The sequence below is a fragment of the Hyperolius riggenbachi genome, chromosome 5, assembly GCF_040937935.1.
Source record: "Hyperolius riggenbachi isolate aHypRig1 chromosome 5, aHypRig1.pri, whole genome shotgun sequence".
NCBI lineage: Eukaryota > Metazoa > Chordata > Amphibia > Anura > Hyperoliidae > Hyperolius > Hyperolius riggenbachi.
In genome coordinates this window covers 299912800-299935878 of record NC_090650.1, presented here as the reverse complement: position 1 = coordinate 299935878, position 23079 = coordinate 299912800, and the positions used below count along the sequence as shown (strand labels likewise).

At 45.4% G+C, this 23079-nt stretch overlaps 1 long non-coding RNA gene across 1 annotated transcript; it reads left to right on the top strand.

The window, feature by feature from the left end:
* Positions 1-21: 21 nt before the first annotated feature.
* On the top strand, positions 22-8622 carry LOC137518795 (uncharacterized). Its single transcript, XR_011020898.1, has 2 exons — positions 22-990; positions 8196-8622. It is a non-coding gene; the product is annotated as an uncharacterized lncRNA (long non-coding RNA).
* The last annotated feature ends 14457 nt before the right edge of the window (positions 8623-23079 follow it).

The following is a 23079-nucleotide window of genomic DNA, read 5'->3' as shown; positions in this document are numbered from 1 at the left end:
AAACACACAAGCACTTGTGGAAAGAATTTTATAATTAAATTTGTTAATCTTTATGTATACCCTGTATATCATGTATATCCTGTGTAACCTACGTGGCTATAACGACCACATGCACAAGATCAGATTATTGTGTTAGAGTGACACTTTAAGTAAAAAGATTGTTAACCGAGGAGTTATCACGATATCACTGAAAATATATTCTGCATATATTTTGAACCATTTACTGTGTACAGTTTTTTTCCATATTCCTTCACAGTAAGCCAGAACAACCTTCAACCCCCCTTCAGTGTCATTCTGTACCAAGCACAGAGCCAGCAGGTTGAGAGGACCAGTTTAAACCAGTTCTCTGAAAGTATGGGTGATTCTGAAGGACATGAGACAAGAAACTGATGTCAGAAGATTTCTCTTTCATGTTCACTTTCATTTATTCATGAGGGACACAGAGGAAGAACAACCCCACCTAAAAGGAGGAACTGGACATGCTGATTGGACTTTTAACAGAAAGAACTGCCCAAAGGGAGGAATATTTTATTATATTCATTAGGTTTAAAAGCCTCTGCGCACAGGAAGAGCTTGCTTTTTCTTTGCTTAGCAGGATTTGTGTAGCTACAATCCATACTCATGCTGACTGAGAAAACGCCCTTGTACAAGAAATAAAGACTTCTATGATTTTGGCAAATGAATGAAGAGTGTCTCATAAGTGAGTTTATTTACTTTTAACATCTGGTCTTTCGGACCGGAAAACCTATAGTCACAAAAACGTGAGGCCCAGGAGCGCGTTTGCGACTGGCGAATCTGATAACAAGCTGGTGAAAGCCCACCGGGACGACGTTTCCTTCAAAAGCAGGTGGCCAAACGCAACTGGAGCTCACCTCTTTTGTGACGTACGGTTTATTTCGAACCGTGAGACTTCTTCAGCCAAGGTCGGTGAAATCGCCTACTTAGGATTCTAAAACAAACTTCTCGGGTGTCCTGAAAGCTTCTTAAATTGTAAGTACTACCTTTTTATTTCTGTAACTTCTCATACGCAGGGCTGCGCAAAATTAGAGTGTAAGTTGTTGATGTGTTGTTATGATGTTTGAAGTATGTTTAAAGGTTTAACTCCCTAAGTCCTAAGTCCCAAGTAACGGTTTATTACACTGAGCATTGTCAGGTCTCTGCTGCAGCCCCCGAGGTGCCTTAGCAGGAAAGTTTTTATCTTAATGCAGGCACTCTGCCTCAGCGGGAATTGTAAGATCTTTGCACTGTAAATACATCTTTGTGCATAAAGGGCAGTACGCTTTCCGGGAGGGGACCCACGGAACATTGTGAAGAGGTGTGTAAACAAGGGGGGGGGCGAGTTAAACAGTAAAAGAATTGTTCGATTGTTGTGAGAGAATGGGCCAAAATACAGGAAAGATCAAGGCTACTGATGATGAATATGTCATGCGCAGAAGGAACAAAAGCTGGGTAAAATATTGTAGCCTGTGGAGAAGTAAATTTGGTTTTTCGGGACACCTTCACCCTGAGGGGTGCAAGAAGCTCGTTTCTCAAATAAAATGTGAAGCACAAGGTGACAGGAAGCTAGAAGGTCGGTTTGGTTTAGCAGAAGCTAAAATATGGCTAGAAGAGGCGCATAAGAGGCAGAAACAGGTGAATACATATTGGTTAGGAAAAAAGAACAAAGACCTGGAAGTGGTCACATGCACTCCACGCCAAGACCCTCAGATCCCTCCCCCAGTCCAGGGCCAAGCCGTACCAGTCTTAGACCAGGCTGAGGCCCCCCCACGTGACGCAGATGGGGCCCCACAGGGAGGTGGGACTAAACAGGAGGAGGAAGGGGGGGCCACGGGAGGTTCGGAGGTAGGAACAGATAGAGGGGGAGTGCTGACAAGGGCCACAAAAAAGAAGATAGAGGGGGAGGCAGGGGTGCACGTTTCACAAATGTATCCATCACTACCCCCACCATATGTGCACCTGCGGGCTACAGCCCCTGCCTGTGAGGCAACTACTATGCCCATGATTCAGATGCCAAACCCTGCGGGAGGTGAGGCTGTGAGGGTTTATAGGCCATGGACAGATAACGATGTGAAGGAAGCTCTACAGGGCATACCCTCACATCGTGAAGACATAAATACATGCATAAGGGATATGAAAAACCTCCGTATCAGCTATGGCCTGGACGGGTTGGAATGTGAGAGGGTCCTTAGAGGGAAGTTCCAAACAGACTGGCACATGGTAGCTGGTACTTGGAACCCCTTTGATGCAGGAGATCCAACAAAAGATCCACCTGTTCCCCCTAAACCCCTGGTCTGGGACAGCGCTGATCTGATTCAAAGATATGATGCTGTACTTGACAGGGCTAAGGAGAAGTATAAGACGTCACCAGATTGGGGCCAGATCTCCATCATCACCCAAAAAGATGGAGAGGGAGTGGATGAGCTAGTAGCAAGGGTGGTGGAGGTTTTCAACAGACATAGTGGCATAGCTCCCCCTGCTGACCGCACAGTAGATTCCCCATATGAACAACAACTTAAGATTGCTGTACACAGAGCTTTGAAAGAAGATGTGGGCAAGTTTGTGACAAAGCACATGGTTAATCATAGAACTTGCAGACTGACTGATTTCCTGGAATATGCCCGGCATGCTGAGCGTGTTATTAAGGAGAAGGGAAAGAAAGGGAAGAAAGCTGCCACATATGTTATTGATTGCAGTGATGATGAGAATGGTTGTTATGTGAATGACAGTGGGCGCATCGCACGCCCACAAAAGCGCAGATTTAAGGACTATGAAGGTCGCAAGCAACGCAGAGAGTGCTTTGAATGTGGAAAGAAGGGTCATCTGGTCCGTCAGTGTCCCGAGAGACACCAAGGTCCACAATGACTAAGCATGGGTGAAGGTACTGAGGTTGTAGAGATTAACTATGCAGATCGCTACAAGCCTGAGATTACCTTATTGGTGGCAGGTGTGAAAGTTAGATTTTTGGTGGATACAGGAGCTTGCAGATCTGTGCTGATGGCTGAAAGTGGTGTGAAGTGGAAACAGCAAGGATCAGTCCTTGCTAGGAACGCTGGAGGTGGGGCATCCTGGGAACCAGTTAGTGACCCAATAGTAGTGGAAGATCCCTGTACAAAAAAAAGGGTAGAATGTCAGTTCATTGTCTCAAAAGCCTGTCCAATTAACTTGTGTGGCAGGGACCTGATAGGTGATCTAGGCATCACCATAGCTCCTGGGGAGGATTCCCTTAGAGTGATAAGGGGGGGCTCCATAGCCAAAGAAGGTTACATCTGGTATGGATTAGTGTTGGATCAGTCCGCACACCAATGGGTTAAAATGCAACTGGAGAAGTTCCCTGGAGAAGGGGACTGTACTACCAAGCCCCATGTAACCACCCACTTCCTCAACACATGTGTTCCAGATATTGAATATGAGGAAGAGTATCCCCTGGGAAGGAGGGCGAAAGTGAAAGTGACACGTGTGTATGCAGACAGCAAAGGGAATGTTGTGTGTGCGTGTGCAGTACCAGGATACACCAAGAACTCCCCTTTTAACTATATGGGAGATGAAATGTACAGGTTGAATGAGGTGGTGCCCCATGTGCCTTTGAGAAAACCTCAGTGGGGTGCATGGAAACGGTGTGGTGAGCTTGTGACTAAGTGGGAAGGTATGAAAAAGGAAGAACTGGAAGCAGAGGGTGTAAGATGGATGGATGTTGATCATGACTTCATTGGTGAGTTGACCAGGTACCAGGAGGCCCCTCCCAATTCTGCCTGACGGTTACTAACAGAACAGGACATCTTAACCGATGTCCCGACTCAGCTGTGGGCCAAGTCAAAAACTGATGTAGGCCTGATCAGAACAGCAGACCCCGTGGTCATTACGCCAAAAGGAAATTACAGACCTTACCAGAGACAGTATCCTTTGAAACCGGAGGCAGAGGCGGGCATTGCCCCTACCATACAGGGACTATTTGAGCAAGGGGTAATCAGGGAAGAAAAAGACTCTCCATGTAACACTCCTTTGTTCCCGGTACGCAAGAATGATGGGACGTACCGTATGGTCCAGGACCTACAAGCTGTAAATACTGCCATCATCCCCAGGGCGCCGGTGGTCCCAGACCCCAGCACCCTGCTTAACTCAATACCACCAGATGTGCAGTTTTTTACGATTGTAGATCTTGCTAATGCGTTTTTTTCTGTAAAATTGCATAAGGATAGTCAATTTTGGTTTGCTTTTACCTTCCGGAACAAAAGGTACACGTACACAAGGTTGCCGCAGGGTTTCTGCGAAAGTCCAGCAATTTATTCAACTGAAATTGCACGCTCCTTGGAGCCCTTCCCTGTCCCACCTGGGTGTGTTCTCCTGACCTATGTGGATGACCTTTTGATAGCAGCCCCTGACAAGCCCCTGTGTCTAAAAGTGTCCCTTGACCTACTTAAGTTCCTAGCACAAGAAGGTCACAAGGCCTCAAAAGCCAAACTACAGTTCTGCCAACAGGAGGTTAAATACCTTGGTCACATTCTGACTCCGGGGGGCAAGTCCCTAGACCATGACAGAATTACTGCAATTACTGCCATACCCCCACCTGTCACTAAGAAAGACATGATGACCTTTTTGGGTACCCTGAACTACTGCAGAGCCTGGATAGTTGACTGTTCCATCATTACACGTCCATTGTATGATGCCATACATTCACACCCAATGGGTATGCTAGACAAGATACAGTGGGATGACAAGCTGATGGAAAGCTTCCAAAAATGCAAAGACAGACTTAAAGACCCCTTAGTCTTGGCCTATCCCGACTACAACAAGCCATTTTATCTCATGACAGATTGCAGAGAGGGATGCATGACAGCTGTTCTCTGCCAGGAGTGGGGTGACAAAATGAGGCCTCTGGCCTACTACTCAGCACCTTTAGACTCAGTCACCAAAGCACTGCCACATTGTGTCCAAGCCGTCATAGCAGCAGCCAAAGCTGTGGACAGCACAGCAGGTATTGTTTTGTATCACAAACTAACAGTGAAAGTGCCACATGCTGTCCATGCCCTGCTCCTGCAGGAAAAGATGGTCTTGCTAACACCTGCTCGTCACCTGTATTGCACAGCCACTTTGCTTGGACAACCCCACATCACTGTTCAACGCTGTACCACCCTGAACCCCGCCACTTTACTACCCTTGCCATCTGACAACCAGTCTCCACATGACTGTATTGAAAATTCCCACCGTAGTTTTCTTCCCCGTCCAGACCTCCAGAGTGAGCCCCTAGAGGGGAGTAAAGTAGTCTTTGTGGACGGCTCTGCAAGCAGAGGAGAGAATGGAGAAAACCTAGTGGGTTATGCAGTAGTGACGCTGGAATCAACCGTGGATGCCGGTAAGCTCCCTTCCACGTTTTCAGCTCAAGCTGCGGAACTTTATGCTCTTACTAGAGCCTGTTTGCTGCACAAAGATCAACCTCTCACTGTCTACACTGACAGCCAGTATGCTTTTTCAACCGTGCATACATTTGCAGCTCAGTGGCACCAGCGGGGTATGGTTACAGCGGCAGGGAAGCCTGTCCGTCACAAAGAGTTGCTTCTCCAACTAATAGAAGCTATCCAAGCACCCTCAAAGTTGGCTGTTTGCAAATGTGCTGCCCATAGAAATGATGACTCCCCTGTCACTCGTGGCAATAACCTGGCAGACAAAGCAGCTAAATTAGCCGCAGTTACACCCCCTGCTGACTTGCATTCCAAAGAACCTGAGTCTTTGCATTCCACAGACCTGTTGAGTTTCCAAAAACAAGTCCCCCAACAGGAGATGGATAAGTGGCTTAAAGCAGGTGCCACTCAGTCTTCCACAGGCTTGTGGATGGTCGATGGTAAACCTTGTATACCAAGGATTTTGTTCAGACTGCTTGCAATTGTGACACACGGGGTTTCACATGTGTCAACAGGAGGGATGGTGGCTATCCTTGAACAAAGATACCATGCCCCAGGTATACAATCCTTCCTTAAAGGTTTCTGTGCCCAGTGCACGGTTTGTGCTCAGAACAACACGGCCAAAGGCTTAAGGCCAGTCAAAGGACACACCCCATCAGGTACATACCCTTTTCACACCATTGCACTAGACTACATTGAGCTGACACCTTCTGAAGGGAAGAAGTATGCCCTGGTCATACTGGACATATTCTCTGGGTGGGTGGAGGTGTTCCCCACCAACAAAGCAGATGCATTAACAGTTGCCAAGGCCCTCACTAGAGATGTAGTACCAAGATGGGGGATCCCAGAAAAGATGATTAGCGACAATGGCAGCCACTTTGTAAATGAGGTTATATCCCACCTGACTACCTCATTGTGTATAGATGTCAGAAACCATTGTGCATACCATCCCCAGTCAGCAGGAAGAGTGGAAAGAGTTAATGGGACAATTAAGAATAAACTCAGTAAAGCCATTAAGGAAACAGGGAGAGGTTGGGTCTGGTGTTTGCCAGCAGTACTACTGAGCATCAGAATAACACCAGGGAAAAAGAGACTGTCACCTTATGAGATATTGTTTGGCAGACAGTACAGACTTCCCGACTTTGACACACAAGAACAACCCCTAGAAGACTGTGAGCTTGCTGACTTTCTGAAGTACACTTGCAGACAAAGACAGAGGGCCAGATATCCGGGCCCAATACCCAAAGGGGAGGTGGAAGAGGGACAGGAACTGAATCCTGGAGATTGGGTATGGGTAAAGGTGATAAAGAGGAAATGCTGGTCCTCTCCAAGGTGGGAGGGCCCCTACCAAGTCCTGATAAGCACACCAACCGCTGTCAGAATAGCGGAAAGAGCAACATGGGTACATCTGAGCCATTGCAAAAGGGCGCACATGGGCTTTCCGGTTTAAATTAATTGAAGATCCAGAGCCACAACTTGCTACAAACACTCACATGAAAACTCCGGTGGTTTTGAAATAAAAGAAACTTTTTTTTAAATACCTCGGTCATGAAAGGTGCTTAGATTTCCTTCTAAAATAGTAGCCAGATCCAATCTGTTCTTGATAGTTAGCACCACGGGGTAAAGAGGGGCGGAAATTTGAGATCCTGAGGCGACGGGAACATTTGCTTGAGCCTCAGTGCGACCACGATCTCAAAGGCTGTGGGAAGATATTAGAGGATTCTTCCTAAGGCACAGGTGTAGTTCTTTATCTTGAACCATGGTGAAAGAGGAGATAAAAAGGGGGGGAACAGATATGTGAAAGGCTACATGAAGGAATTACCTTTCTTGAACCAGGTTGGGTCAAAACTATAAGTATTTTAAGGAAAGAAGAAGAGCCCTGGAATGACAACGACAGATACTGACAATAACATCACAGACCCTAGAAGTGATGTGTTTCAGAATAAATCTATTGACTGATTAACTGACGGAACTAAATTTGCCTGTTGCATGGTGAGGAGAACATGCCCGAAATCTTTCTCATGCCCAATTGAGACCTATACGTGTACATTGATGCTGCAAAGGTTAAATACTGGGATATGTGGGTGTGTAACCTGAAAGGGAAACTGGATTGTATGACGACACTGGTGAAAGCCTAAAAGGAGACCAGTGCCTGAAGCAAATGCCAGACAGTCCCTGAATGAGAATGCTCATTCCTTTGTCCCATGTCGTACATCAGATATGTATGAAACCTTAATGCAAACATGATGATGGTATGCTGGAAGGAGATGGCCAGGCCAACGTGTGAGGCAATAACTCTAGCTCACGGTCAGAGCCTGATGTTTGTTTTTGATCATTTCACTTCTATGCCCCGACTTGCTGTAGTGCATACCCATTTGCAGCAAAGGGGAGTAGAAGGCTGTGTTTGCTTGAATCTCTAACCCCTGTAGTGGAGACACATTTGCAGATACCTGAGGGTTAAGTAAACATAAGCACAGAAATGTGAATGTAAATATTCCTTTTATACACATATGTAATCAAGCCACAACCCACGGTATTAATTATAAACAGGAGGGAAATGTGGAAAGAATTTTATAATTAAATTTGTTAATCTTTATGTATACCCTGTATATCATGTATATCCTGTGTAACCTACGTGGCTATAACGACCACATGCACAAGATCAGATTATTGTGTTAGAGTGACACTTTAAGTAAAAAGATTGTTAACCGAGGAGTTATCACGATATCACTGAAAATATATTCTGCATATATTTTGAACCATTTACTGTGTACAGTTTTTTTCCATATTCCTTCACAGTAAGCCAGAACAACCTTCAACCCCCCTTCAGTGTCATTCTGTACCAAGCACAGAGCCAGCAGGTTGAGAGGACCAGTTTAAACCAGTTCTCTGAAAGTATGGGTGATTCTGAAGGACATGAGACAAGAAACTGATGTCAGAAGATTTCTCTTTCATGTTCACTTTCATTTATTCATGAGGGACACAGAGGAAGAACAACCCCACCTAAAAGGAGGAACTGGACATGCTGATTGGACTTTTAACAGAAAGAACTGCCCAAAGGGAGGAATATTTTATTATATTCATTAGGTTTAAAAGCCTCTGCGCACAGGAAGAGCTTGCTTTTTCTTTGCTTAGCAGGATTTGTGTAGCTACAATCCATACTCATGCTGACTGAGAAAACGCCCTTGTACAAGAAATAAAGACTTCTATGATTTTGGCAAATGAATGAAGAGTGTCTCATAAGTGAGTTTATTTACTTTTAACACACTCCTTAGTCATCATTTGTGCCTTATAAATGTGTGACAGTCACTACCGTCAGGCACAAGAAAATAATCAGTGTGCCTTTAAAGTGAATCCAAGTTGAGAGTGATATGGAGGCTGCCATATTTATTTGCTTCAAAACAATACCAGTTGCCTAGCTGTCCTGATGATTTATTTGGCTACAGTAGTGTCTGAATCACACCAGAAATCTTGTAAGTTCTGACAATATTGTCAGAAACACCTGATCTGCTGGATGCTTGTTCAGGGTTTATGGCTAAGGCAGGGGCGTTCCTACCATTGGGTGCAGGGGGCGTGGCGCACCAGGTGACTGACAGCAAGGGGGTGTCACCACGGCCCCCTCACCTGGGTCCCCTCCTTCTGCACTCTCCTATACTGAGGGCCATTATACTAGCTATACTGGGGGCCACTATACTAGCTATACTGGGGGCCACTATACTACCTATACTGTGGGCCACTATACTACTTATACTGGGGGCCACTATACTACCTATACTGGGGACCACTATACTACCTGTACTGGGGGCCACTATACTAGCTACAGTGTGGGCCACCATACTAGCTACACTAAGGGGCCACTATAGTAGCTAAAACTGGGTGCCACTATACTAGCTATACTGGGGGCCACTATACTACCTATACTGGGGGCCATTATACTAGCTATACTGGGTGCCACTATACTAGCTACACTGGGGGCAGCTATACTACCTACACTGGGGGCCACTATAATAGCTATACTGGGAGCTGCTATACTACCTACACTGGGGGCAACTATACTGGGGGCCACTATACTAGATACACTGGGGGCAGCTGTACTACTTACACTGGGGGTCACTATAGTAGCTAAACTGGGGCCACTATACTACCTATTCTGGGGGCTACTATACTAGCTATACTGGGAGCCACTATACTAGCTATACTGAGGGCCACTATACTACATACGCTGGGGGCAGCAGCTATGCTACCTACACTGGGGGCAGCAGCTATACTAACTACACCGGGAGCAGCTATACTAACTAGATTGGGGGCAGCAGCTATACTACCTATAATGGGGCAACCATACTGGCCATACTGGGGACAACTATACTGCCTATACTGTGGGCAACTATACTAGCTATACTGGGAGCAACTATACTACCTACACTGGGGTAACTATACTAGCTATACTGAGGGCAACTATACCACCCACACAGGGGGCAACTATACTACTTACACTGGAGGCAACTAGCTACCTATACTGGGGGCAACTATGCTAGCTACCTATAATGGAGGCAACTTTATTACATATACTGTGGCAACTATATTACCTATACAGGGGCACCTATACCTGGCATTACCCGACGTGGCACGCTTAGTATACCCCACTCGCTCCTTTCCTTTTCTTTGGGGGGGGTGTCTTATAATACCAAGCACCGGGTGTCAAATGCTCTAGGTATGCCACTGGGCTAAGGGTATTAGAGGAAGAGGATCAGCAGGATAGGCAGGCAAATATGGCAGCCTCCATATCACTCTCACCTTGGATTCACTTTAAACATCATCTCAAAATTAACTTGCAGCTATGTATCGCTCCAACGGCAAATCAATTCTGTATAACAGTCATATCTTTTATTCCTATCATTTAAGCAATTTTCAACTTTGAAACAACATAAAATGTGAAGACTTGCAGCTGAACCTATTGGAATCCTAGCAATACACAATTTAGACTTGACAGGCTCATCGTAGATGTGAAATTATTATGCTAAACAAATCATACCAGTAACAGTATGTGCTCACTGCTGCTTAGATGTATTACCGGCAACATCCACTGCATCATAATTTACTAATATAAATTATCATTTGCCTTATTCTCCCTTGGGGGATTAGTATAATTGCCATATCTATATCTTGCCTTTTTCAAGCTAATAAGGAGAAATAAATGAGAATACAATGTCAGAAAGCTTTTTATAGCTTGAAAATTCTGTTTTAACCTTGTGTGAACAGTTTTTTTTTTCAAGGCCATCAAATATGATACCCAGGAGACACAATTCTTCTGCTAGAAGCAAAATCCGCTCCATAATCAGCCGTACTGAAAAGATTATTTATATGTGCTTGATTGTTTTGGATTCATTTGGAGACTGTATTATTTCTCTATTGCTTTATATATTTCCACATTTTTTCCCCTAGTAATAACCAGAGAAAGTTGTGTAGCTTCTCAATCAAATTAATTGAAGACTTCTCTAGCAATCCGCTTTAATGTTGACTAGTTTCCCCACAGGCAGGCTTGTCTGTCACATAATAATCACTTTCCTCCGGTTTCACAACTGACTTGATTGAGACACTAGGATGAAAACAAGCACTCCCATGCAATTGACTGGGCACACAAAATGTGCAGTAAGCTTAAATAAACTAGTAGAGTCTCCTATAAATGCAGGGCATGTTGACAGATCCTGTGAGATGACAGGAGGCACAATGCTTCTGTAGCACACATTAAACACAGACTCTTTTGTGTCCATGTGAATTGAATAAAGGGTATAAAGGAGGGGTGTGCTTTGTTGTTGAAGAATTATTTATGCACACATTTCAAGTGGACCTGAACTCATAACGTCCTCTCTGCTCTAAAAGATAAGCAACAGCATAATAATCATAATAATAACAAAAAACATTTATTTGTTACAGCTGATACAAATCCTAAAATAAATCTGCAATATTTCTACTTCCTGGGGCGCCTGGTCCATCAAGCCGACCGAGCGGTTACCTGGGGTGCAATGCACAGGGGGTGCTGTCATGAGGGGGGGGGGGCTTGCCCACCTTCCCCCTTCAGATTGTGGGACCCCCGTGGTGAACTGGCCGCAGCATCAAACAGACACTGCATCAGTTCATCCCTGCAGCCCGCAGCTCACTGCTCCAGCCTGCAGAGTTTTCCAGCAGGAAGAGCAGGGCTATGGGAAGATGGCGGCTGAAGCCCTGCACTGGAGAGTATTTGTGTCTCCAGTACAGGGCTTCGGGTACCATTTTCCCGTAGCCTTGCTCTGCAGTATTAGCGTGGGACTTCCGCAGCTGCTGTCTGCACCACTGCAGGCAGATCATGGGGAAAGCTGCACACAGTGAGAGGAGTCTTCTGCAGGTGAGTAAATGCTTTTTTTAATTATTTTCTGATTTTGATTATTTTCTGGTGAAACACTGCCAACATTATGATTATTTATAGTGAAACATTGCCGCATTATGATTATTTTCTGGTGAAACATTGGTGCGTTATGATTTTTTTCTGGTTAAAGTCTGCCAAATTCCGATTATTTTCTGGTGAAAAATTGCTGCATTACGATTATTTTCTGGTGAAAGATTGCCGCATTATGATTATTTTATGGAGAAACACTGCCCACATTATGATTATTTGCTAGTGAAACGTTGCCATGTTATAATTATTTTATGGTGAAACAATGCTGTGTTACGATTATTTTCTGGTGAAAGATTGCCCCATTACGATTATTTTATGGTGACACATTGCTGCATTACGATATTTTCTGGTGAAAGATTGCCGCATTATGATTATTTTATGGGGAAACATTGCTGTGTTATGATTATTTTCTGGTGAAAGATTGCCACATTATGATTATTTTCTGGTGAAACATTGCCGCATTATGATTGTTTTCAGGTGAAACATTGCCGCATTATGATTATTTTCTGGTGAAACATTGCCGCATTGTCATTATTTTATGGTTAAACATTGCACATTACGATTATTTTATGGTGAAACATTGCTGCATTACGATTATTTTATGGTGAAAGATTGCCACATTATGATTATTTTCTGGTGAAGCATTGACGCATTACGATTATTTTATGGTGAAACATTGCAACAAGCAACATTACACAACACAACTCAACTCAATACATTAAGTGTAAATAGGGACTGAATGTTATTGTGCTCTTGCTTATATTGAGCAGAGAAGAAGTTCTGAGTTCAGGTCCACTTTAAAGTGTAAGTGAAGTCAAGCACAAGGATTTGAAACAGTGAGGCTGCACTTTCAATCCACAGATTTATTAGAATCAGCCTGCTGTTAGTTCCCTTGTATAGGATGTGAGAGAGTGTCTCAATGATGTAGCTTCACACTTGAATTGTATTATTTTTATAATATCCAACAGGTAAAAGTGGGCACAGGAAAAACTATTACAATTTAATATGTATTGCAATGAGGGGACCCAGATTGCAAGCTTCTCTCACTTTACCTCACATCACCCCAGGTAAATCTGTACATCGCAAAATAGCTGTAAGGCACAGGGGGGGGGGGGGGGGGGGGGGCATTATCTGGGTCCCCTCACTGCAAGAAATATTAAATCATAACAGTTTTTCCTGTATTCTATACATTTGTTTTTTGGTTGGATATTGTCTATTATGTTGCTTTCTGTAAAAGCACAGAAGAGATCTATCTAGAGATTGATCTAGGATTTCCATTGGTCTGTCAAAGGACCAATGGGGGCAGCACATTTAAAGATAGCACCTTGGATTCTCCTTGTTAAACTTAAAACTGAACTAGTGAAATAATGTCTGGAATAGTTACAGCTAAACAGCTAATGTTCTATATGCATGCACAATATACAGTAGTCAAACAATAATATATACAGTACACTCTAATCTAACTTTTCCTGAAATAAATGCAGCTTTGTTCTTATCTCTCTTGATTTCTCTGCTTCCTAACAGCATGAAATCACAAGACAGAACGAGAAAGCCATCCCTTCCACCTCTTTACTGTATAAAGACCTGTAATGTACTAAATTAGAATTGGTTGCAGAGACAAGGTGCATCGTTGGAAAAAGTTATTGGCCAAGCAAATGGAGTTTCCCCCATTTTCTGTGGAACCTTTTCCCACCCAACCTCCTCCTTGGCTGCCCTGTGTACTTACTTGTACTCACCTAAGCTGACCAGATAATGAACCTCACTGCTGGGTCCTACGAAATCTCATTAAAGTGTAATTGTCAGGCATAAAGTCAAAAATCAATTCTTTATTTTTATCTGTGGTAAACAAATAATAAGGACGCTAACCAGGCAATCCAAAAGTTAAAATCACTTTTACTTTTCTTGTTGATAAATGATCATTCCCCAGTTTATCTGACTCTTATTTTGTACACACAACATTTGGTACACAAAAAGAAAGTTGCAGGGCATGCTGGGTTGTCCTTTTTTGCTTCTCTACTTCCCCTCAGACTTAACAAATGCAGTCTGATTGGCTGAAGCCTCTTTACCTCCTGTTTTCCCCTCCCACACCTCTGTTCCTCTCTGATTGGCCAATATTTCTCATGCTGAGACAATGCACTTTCTATAGTGAAGGGTGGGCAAATCAGGCAGAGGAGAGTAAAGGAGGAAATTATATCAGGATTGGCTTCAAAATAGCCACAGTAAAAGTGGGGAATAAAAAGTATTTTCACTTTTTTTACTGTACAAAAATCACTATAATTAAAATGTGGACAGTGCAATACATATGTTATGTAAGTAGCACACGTATTTCCCTACTTTTATATATGTGGGTGTTTTTTTTTCTTTCTGAGATAGTATGGCTGACAGCTCCTCTTTAAGGGAGATTAAAGCCGATTTGCTGCAAGGCCAAACTGATTAATTTCTCCTTATTAGGTAGCTGATGTGCTCACTATTAGTACTTTTAGTCAAGCAAGCCCCTAGAGAGTAATGATAGGTAGTCCAATGTGCCTTTCATTTAGCAGTATTCATCTCTGCTCCACTCACCATTCTGCATAGTTTTAGGGGTGCTGCTGGTCTCCCTACTATCCACTATGCACATCCTTATCAGTGGATGATCACACAAAGCCTTAGGTAGTTGCCTTGGTATTTCTTGTGGATAATCTGGCCCTGGGGCTGTGCAAACATGAATACCCATAAAACTGAATGATCTAAAGCAATATTATAAAGCCCAGCATAATATGTTGGTACTATATAAATCCAATAAATTATAAGAATAAAGACGAGTGGGCTAAAGTTACTCTACAATGATAAGACAGACTAACAAAGTCATTCAAAACACAATTATTTCAAATTATTACTGGTGGTTAGAGATGGGCCGAACCTCTGATTTTAGGTTCGCGAACCGGGTTCGCGAACTTCTGCGGAAGGTTCGGTTCGCGGAAAAGTTCGCGAACCGCAATAGACTTCAATGGGGAGGCAAACTTTGAAAAATAGAAAAAATTATGCTGGCCACAAAAGTAATGGAAAAGATGTTTCAAGGTCTCTAACACCTGGAGGGGGGCATGGCGGAGTGGAATACATGCCAAAAGTCCTGGGGAAAAATCTGGATGTGACGCAAAGCAGCATTTTAAGGACAGAAATCACATTGAATGCTAAATTGCAGGCCTAACGTGCTTTAAAACATCTTGCATGTGTATACATCAATCAGGGAGTCTAATTAGAGTACTGCTTCACACTGACACACCAAACTCACTGTGTAACGCACCGCAAATAGCTGTTTGTTGTGTGTTGTGATGGCCGTGCTGGACTACTGCGCAACATGGCGAGATTGCTCTTCCTCACTCAGTGATGTCAGGTAATGTATGACTTCCTTCTCAACTTTCCATGGCACTGTTAAAAAGCTTACGTTTTGTTTTTAAATTACATTTTCTACTTGCTGTGTACTTGTTCAGTACTGCTACAATGAGAATCCTATGGAGGCGGGCAAGTCTGACATTGTGACCCCGGTTAAAGGCTGGGGAATGAGGGATGGAATCCGGTGTGGAGCCTGAGCAATGCTACACATCCAAGGAGGGCAGCAGGCAGGCATGCACGCCCGCCCCGAGGTAGTGACCAAAAATAACAATACAGGAGGAAGACTTTCGAGGCCCTGCTGTGTATTTGAAATGAATGTACTTTAAATCCTTTAACGAGAACCAGTTATGGCGGGCAAAGATGACACCACATTCCTTTCACAAGAATCATATGGAGGCGGGCAAGTCTGCCATTTGTGACCCCGGGTAATGGCCGGGGAATGAGGTATGGAATCCGTTGTGGAGCCTGCACATCCAAGGAGGGCAGCAGGCAGGCATGCAATACAGGACTTTGAGGCCCTAATTGTAATGAATCAACTTTAAATCCTTTAACGGGAATCCGTTATGGAGGGCAAGTCTGCCATTGTCACCGCGGGGAATGAAGGTTGGATTCCGGCCCGAAGTGGGAGCCTGCTGAGATCCATGCTGTAGCTGCCCTGACCGTGCTTTGCAGACCAGGCATATGTGGTCAGATGGACCCTTGAGCCAGCGGAAGACAAACCAAGTCGAAAGCATTTGCCAAGAATTTTTTACGGAGGGAAATTCTTGTTGGCATTTTTGTAAATTGTTTGAAAATGTAGATGGTTGTATTTTTAAATTGTTCGAAACGGCTGCTGCGGTTGTTCTCCGCGGCTTGTCTTTTGAGGGGTGCTGCTTTTCCTCAGGTGTTCTTGCCATAGCTGTTTGTGCCTTCTCTCCAGGTGCCTTTGTAAAGCACTTGTCCCTACGTGACAGTTGGCCTTTCCACGGCTCAATTTTTGCTGGCAGAGACACTAGATGGCTTTGCTCCGATCTGAGACACACACGTTAAAAAATTTCCAAACCGCTGAGCCCCCCTGGGCTGATGGCGCTACGTAGTGTTGGGCGAACACCTGGATGTTCGGGTTCGCGAACGTTCGTCGAACATGGCCATCCTGCTGTAGCTGTTCCTGTTCCCGCTCCTCCACAGCTTCATCCACCACTCTACGCACGGCACGCTCCAGGAAGTAAGCATAGGGGATCAAGTCGCTGATGGTGCCTTCAGCGCGACTCACCAGGTTGGTCACCTCCTCAAACGGCCGCATGGTCCTGCATGCATTTCGCATCAGTGTCCAGCTGTTGGGCCACAACATCCCCATCTTCCCAGATTGTGTCCTTCTACTGTAGCTGTACAGGTACTGGGTGACGGCTTTCTCCTGGTCTAGCAGGCGAGAGAAAATGAGCAGGGTGGAATTCCAGCGAGTCGGGCTATCGCATATCAAGCGTCTCACCGGCAAGTTGTTTTTCCGCTGAATGTCCGCAAGCCGTGCCATGGCCGTATAAGACCACCTGAAATGCCCACACAACTTCCTGGTCTGCTTCAGGACGTCCTCTAAGCCTGGGTACTTTGAGACAAATCTTTGCACGACCAGATTCAGCACATGTGCCATGCAGGGTACATGTGTCAGCTTTCCCAAATTCAAAGCGGAAAGGAGATTGCTGCCGTTGTCACACACCACGTTGCCGATCTCCAGCTGGTGCGGGGTCAGCCATTGCTCCACCTGTTTGTTAAGAGCAGCCAGGAGAGCTGCTCCAGTGTGACTCTCCGCTTTGAGGCAAGACATGTCTAAAATTGCATGACACCGTCGACCTGGCATGCAGCGTAGGCTCTGGGGAGATGGGGCTGTTTAGCTGGAGCGGAAGAGGAGATGGCAGCACCGCTAGAGTTCAACTGACACTCAGCCAAGGAGGAGGAGGAGCGCACCTGCCCGTGCTTGGCAGACCAGGCATCCGTGGTCAGGTGGACCCTTGACCCAACGCTCTTTGCAATAGATAACACCACTTGCCTCTGAACTGCACGGTACAGTTTGGGTATGGCCTTTCGTGAAAAATAAGTGCGGCCTGGTATCTTCCACTGCGGTGTCCCAATGGCCACAAATTTATGGAAAGCCTCTGACTCCACCAGCTTGTATGGTAATAGCTGGCGAGCTAATAGTTCTGCCACACCAGCTGTCAGACGCCGGGCAAAAGGGTGACTGGCCGAAATTGGCTTCTTCCGCTCAAAGACTTCCTTCACGGACAGCTGGCTACTGCTGTGGGTAGAGGAGCAGGAACCGCTCAAGGGCAGAGGCGGTGTGAAGGAGGGTGGCTGTGAAGGTTCAAGGGAGAAAACGGATGAAGACGATGCACCTGAAGGAGGAAGAGGAGAAGGAGGGTGGCTTGTCTTTTGAGGGGTGCTGCTTTTCCTCAGGTATTCTTCCCATAGCTGTTTGTGCCTTTTCTCCAGGTGCCTTCGTAAGGCACTTGTCCCTACGTGAGTGTTGGCCTTTCCACGGCTCAATTTTTGGAGGCAGAGAGAACAGATGGCTTTGCTCCTATCTGAGGCACACACCGTAAAATATTTCCAAACCGCAGAGCCCCCCTGGGGTGATGGCACTACGGTGGCATCAACAGCAGACCTTGAAGGGCATGTTGGCTGGCTGGCCATAGCTGGCGATACATGGCGCTGGACACTGCCCCCAGCTGTTTCTGAGGACGAGCTCCCTCTGCTTCTATCATGGAGTCGTCTCCTCCTACTCCTCTCTGGCTCCCCCTCTGAACTGTCCCCCTGGTCATCTCCTCTATTGGGTACATACGTGACATCCGTATAATCGTCATCATAATCCTCCTGGCCAGCTTCGCTTTCCTCAGACACCTCCTCAACTGCACCAACTTCAGGTGGATAATCATGCCCCTCCCCACACATTACGTCCATACTATCGCCACCTAACTCAGACGTATGAGGTGGTGTACCTGCGCCTTCTTCTTGTTGTTGCAGTAGTGGCTGTGAATCAGTGATTTCACCACCACCACCACCAAATAACTCCTGCAAAGTGTCAAATGCAGTGGATGTGGTGCTTGTTGTAGCGCTGGTGGCTGCGGGAGATGAGGTTTTCTGTGTTAAATACTCAAGCACGTCCTCACAATTTTGGGAAGTGATGGCACGTGCCTTCTTCTGAGCACTGTACTTTGGTCCAGGTCCGCACGAAATCACAGCAACACCACCTCGCACAGACCTGCCAGTGCCAGGTGGCCTTCCTCTAGGTCTGCCTCTACCTCTTCCTCTACCTGGTTTGTCCATTTTGTCCATCTCGGGGGGAAGCTAGGTATATGCAGTGAGGTGAATTCACTGAACACAAAAGGTAGCTATATGCAGTGAGGTAAGTTCACTCAACCCAAAGGTAGTTATATATGCAGTGTGGTGAGTTCACTGAACACAAAAGGTAGCTATATGCAGTGAGGTGAATTCACTGAACACAAAAGGTAGCTATATGCAGTGAGGTGAATTCACTGAACACAAAAGGTAGCTATATGCAGTCAGCTGAGTTCACTCAACCCAAAGGTAGTTATATATGCAGTGAGGTGAGTTCACTGAACACAGAAGGTAGCTATGTGCAGTGAGGTGAGTTCACTCAACCCAAAGGTAGTTATATATGCAGTGAGGTGAGTTCACTGAACATAGAAGGTAGTTATGTGCAGTGAGGTGAGTTCACTCAACCCAAAGGTAGTTATATCAGATGGAGGAAAGTGAAGTTCCAGCTGTGATAAGCTATGGACTGCAAGGATAGGTCCCTTTAAACTGCGTGCTCCGGCAGAGTGAAAACGTACATGGTGATATTGTAACAGCAGAGAGAGAGAGCAAAGCCAGCACTGCAATTGGGGTTGTTTATTGTGCAGTTATAAAACACTTACAGTCATGTTGCAGCCAGATGCTAAGGCAGGTAAAGTGGGCGCCAGGTCTGTGTCCCCGTGTGGACGTCCGTTTCGCGCTAACAGTGCTTGTTCACCGCAATGGGGGAAAGTTGGGGGCCGGCCGCATTAGCGTGAGTTACATACCCACGTCACGGCGGCACTTCCGCCTACGTCTGCTGGCCGCGCCCCCAGGTTACTATGTCAACCCGGGACGCCCACTCATCCTGCAAGAAGGACGAGGAGCGTCCATGTAACTTGGCAACAAAGGGTCCGCCCACCGGCGTGTCCAACCAACCACACGAGCTGCTCAGCCTCCCAGCAAAAGGAGTGCACTGAAGGGAATGTCAGTGCACTAAAAATAAACACATACTGTATTAGAGGTTTAAATAGATGCAGAGCGTGGAGGCACGAGCGGCAAGGATGAGGGCAGACACGTCCATGAGCGCAGGTAGTTATATATGCAGTGAGGTGAGTTCACTGAACACAGAAGGTAGCTATATGCAGTGAGGTGAATTCACTGAACACAAAAGGTAGCTATATGCAGTGAGGTGAATTCACTGAACACAAAAGGTAGCTATATGCAGTCAGCTGAGTTCACTCAACCCAAAGGTAGTTATATATGCAGTGAGGTGAGTTCACTGAACACAGAAGGTAGCTATGTGCAGTGAGGTGAGTTCACTTAACACAGAAGGTAGCTATGTGCAGTGAGGTGAGTTCATTCAACCCAAAGGTAGTTATATATGCAGTGAGGTGAGTACACTGAACACAGAAGGTATCTATGTGCAGTGAGGTGAGTTCACTCAACCCAAAGGTAGTTATATATACAGTGTTGTGAGTTCACTGAACACAAAAGGTAGCTATATGCAGTGAGGTGTATTCACTGAACACAAAAGGTAGCTATATGCAGTGAGGTGAATTCACTGAACACAAAAGGTAGCTATATGCAGTGAGGTGAATTCACTGAACACAAAAGGTAGCTATATGCAGTGAGGTGAATTCACTGAACACAAAAGGTAGTTATATATGCAGTGAGGTGAGTTCACTCAACTTAAAAGGTAGTTATATGCAGTGACGTAAGTTCACTCAACACAAAAGGTAGTTATGTGCAGCGAGGTGGGTTCACCATGGCCGGATTTCTGGCAAGGCCACATAGGCCATGGCCTAGGGCACCAGATAAACAAGGGGCGACGTGCATACAGTGGGCATTATTTGCAGGGCATTATTTGCAAGTGTCCAAACAAATGAAAGTATTCAGGATAACTGCACTATTAGTACCAGCTGGCATTTGCCTGTGCTGTGCTACAGGCAGCTGCAGTCCATTAACCAAATGTTTGTGAACAGTGTGTGACTAGCAAAAAGCCAGACCTTGTCCAATGACATAGCAGCAGCTGCAGGCAGTTACAGAAGGCCGGGTCTCATGCAATTGGTGTGGGGGATGAAAGGACCAGGGGCAGCACCAGCAAATAGTACAGAATACAGAAAGCAGCCTCTCACTGTACCCATTTCTTAATTATTGATGGCCAGCGCTGTTACCCTGGAGACAGCAGTGGGTACAGGACTCACTTTTACGTGTTGCTGACCCCACCCAATGTCCAATTGTGAGCCACTTTTGACTATGTGTGTGTGGTGGATGGCTCCCACCACGCCCATCACCTGTAGAACGCTTGATTGACCAGTTCCCCCGTGTGACGTGATTGATTCACTTCACGTTGCCATGGAGACCTCAGCATTAGCCGCAATAGTGGACACCATCGGCCCAAAGTTTTTTGGGTGTGTGTGGAGAGAGGTGGTAGGATACGGTTTCGGTTGGGGCGGCAGGTAATAGTCGGCCTTGGGCAGTAAGAAGTACAAATCCGGCCCTGGGGTTCACTCAACACAAACGTAGGTGTATACAGTGATGAGGTGGGTTAACTAAACACAACAGGTACTAGTAGTAGGTAAATGCAGTACTGGGTAGGTAGTACAATGTGCATCTCCCTGTCACACACACAGGTGTCACTGAATGTGCTGCTGAATGCTGGTGGGCTGCTGGCAGTGGTACACACACATTATGAATTAGCAATGCTGTCTAAGCAACACAAGTGTATCACACACACAGGTAGTAGTCACTGAACGTGCTGCTGCTGCTGGCAGTGCCAGTGGGACACACAGTATGAATTAGCAATGCTGTCTAAACAACACAAGTGTATCACACACACAGGTAGTAGCCAATGAATGTGCTGCTGCTGCTGGCAGTGGGACACACAGTATGAATTAGCAATGCTGTCTAAGCAACACAAGTGTATCACACACACAGGTAGTAGTCACTGAATGTGCTGCTGCTGCTGCTGCTGCTGGCAGTGGGACACACACAGTATGAATTAGCAATGCTGTCTAAACAACACAAGTGTATCACACACACAGGTAGTACTAGTCACTGAATGTGCTGCTGCTGCTGGCAGTGGGACACACAGTATGAATTAGCAATGCTGTCTAAACACCACAAGTGTCAGTTTCAAACACAGAAAAAAAAATGATCACAGCAGGATGAACTCTGAAAAGAGCTTTTCTGGAGCGCTATTATAGCAATAAGATTCAGCTAAGCAAGCTAAGAAGGCAAGAGCCTGACTAATCTGTCCCTAGGAGAACAAGTCTGCAGCAGCTGTCCCTATTCTGTCTCTAGCAGGCACACGAGTTAGGCTAATGGCCACCGGAGCCTGCCTTATATAAGGGGGGGTGGGGCTCCAGGGCTTAGCGTAGCCTGATTGGCTACAATGCGCCTGCTGACTGTGATGCAGAGGGTCAAAGTTGACCCTCACAGAGCATTATGGGGCGAATCGAACTTCCGGGAAAGTTCGCCTTCGACGGCGAAGGTGAACCACCCGATGTTCGCCTGTAACCGTTCGCCGGCGAACCGTTCGGCCCACCTCTAGTGGTGGTTATACAAGCTATTGAACCATTTTGTGTACTAAGTTTTCCACACATGGCTTGTCTATTTTTTAAAACATTTGTATTGAATTGTTAAACATAACACATAAGTCCATTACGGATAAAGTCTCCATATCAGCTTCCCGGGAACAGTAAATTCGGGCGCCTGAGGCTAGTGGACAAATCGGGCGCCGCCATTCACTCCTATAATAAATATCGTTTAATGGGCGCCCGATAGGAAAAAAGGGCGCCGGAGAAAAATAACGTTTTAAAAGCGGCGCCCGGAGACTTAATGTTTTATTACTGCTTCTCATGATTACACATTATTTAATGATTTATACATTTTTAAATATTATTTTTAAACGAAAAACAGTACAATATTTTTTTTCAAACATTATTTTTAAACGAAAAACAGTACATTTTTTTTTTTTACATTATTTTTCAACGAAAAAACCAACAGGGGGGTCTTAGGTTTAGGCACCAACAGGGGGGTCTTAGGTTTAGGCACCAACAGGGGGGTCTTAGGTTTAGGCACCAACAGGGGGTCTTAGGTTTAGGCACCAAAAGGGGGGTCTTAGGTTTAGGCACCAACAGGGGGGTCTTAGGTTTAGGCACCAACAGGGGGTCTTAGGTTTAGGCACCAACAGGGGGGTCTTAGGTTTAGGCACCAACAGGGGGGTCTTAGGTTTAGGCACTAACAGGGGGGTCTTAGGTTTAGGCACCAACAGGGGGGTCTTAGGTTTAGGCACTAACAGGGGGGTCTAGGGGTTAGGGGTAGGTACAGGGAGGGTTACTTAGTAATTTTTTTTTTAAACGTTATTATACGTTTCAGTATTTAAACGAAAGATTAACGTTTTTACAATTGCCGATTTAATGCACATTATTTAATGATTTATAACTTTAAAAAACATTAATTTTAAACGAAATACAGTACAATACATTTTTAAACGTTATCCATGCTTATCGTTAAAAACCCGGCGCCCTTTTTTCCCAGCGCCCCTTTTTAACGTACGCCAGCTTCCCTTTTGTTAATTAATGACACAGTGGTATCTGTTAACCTGCA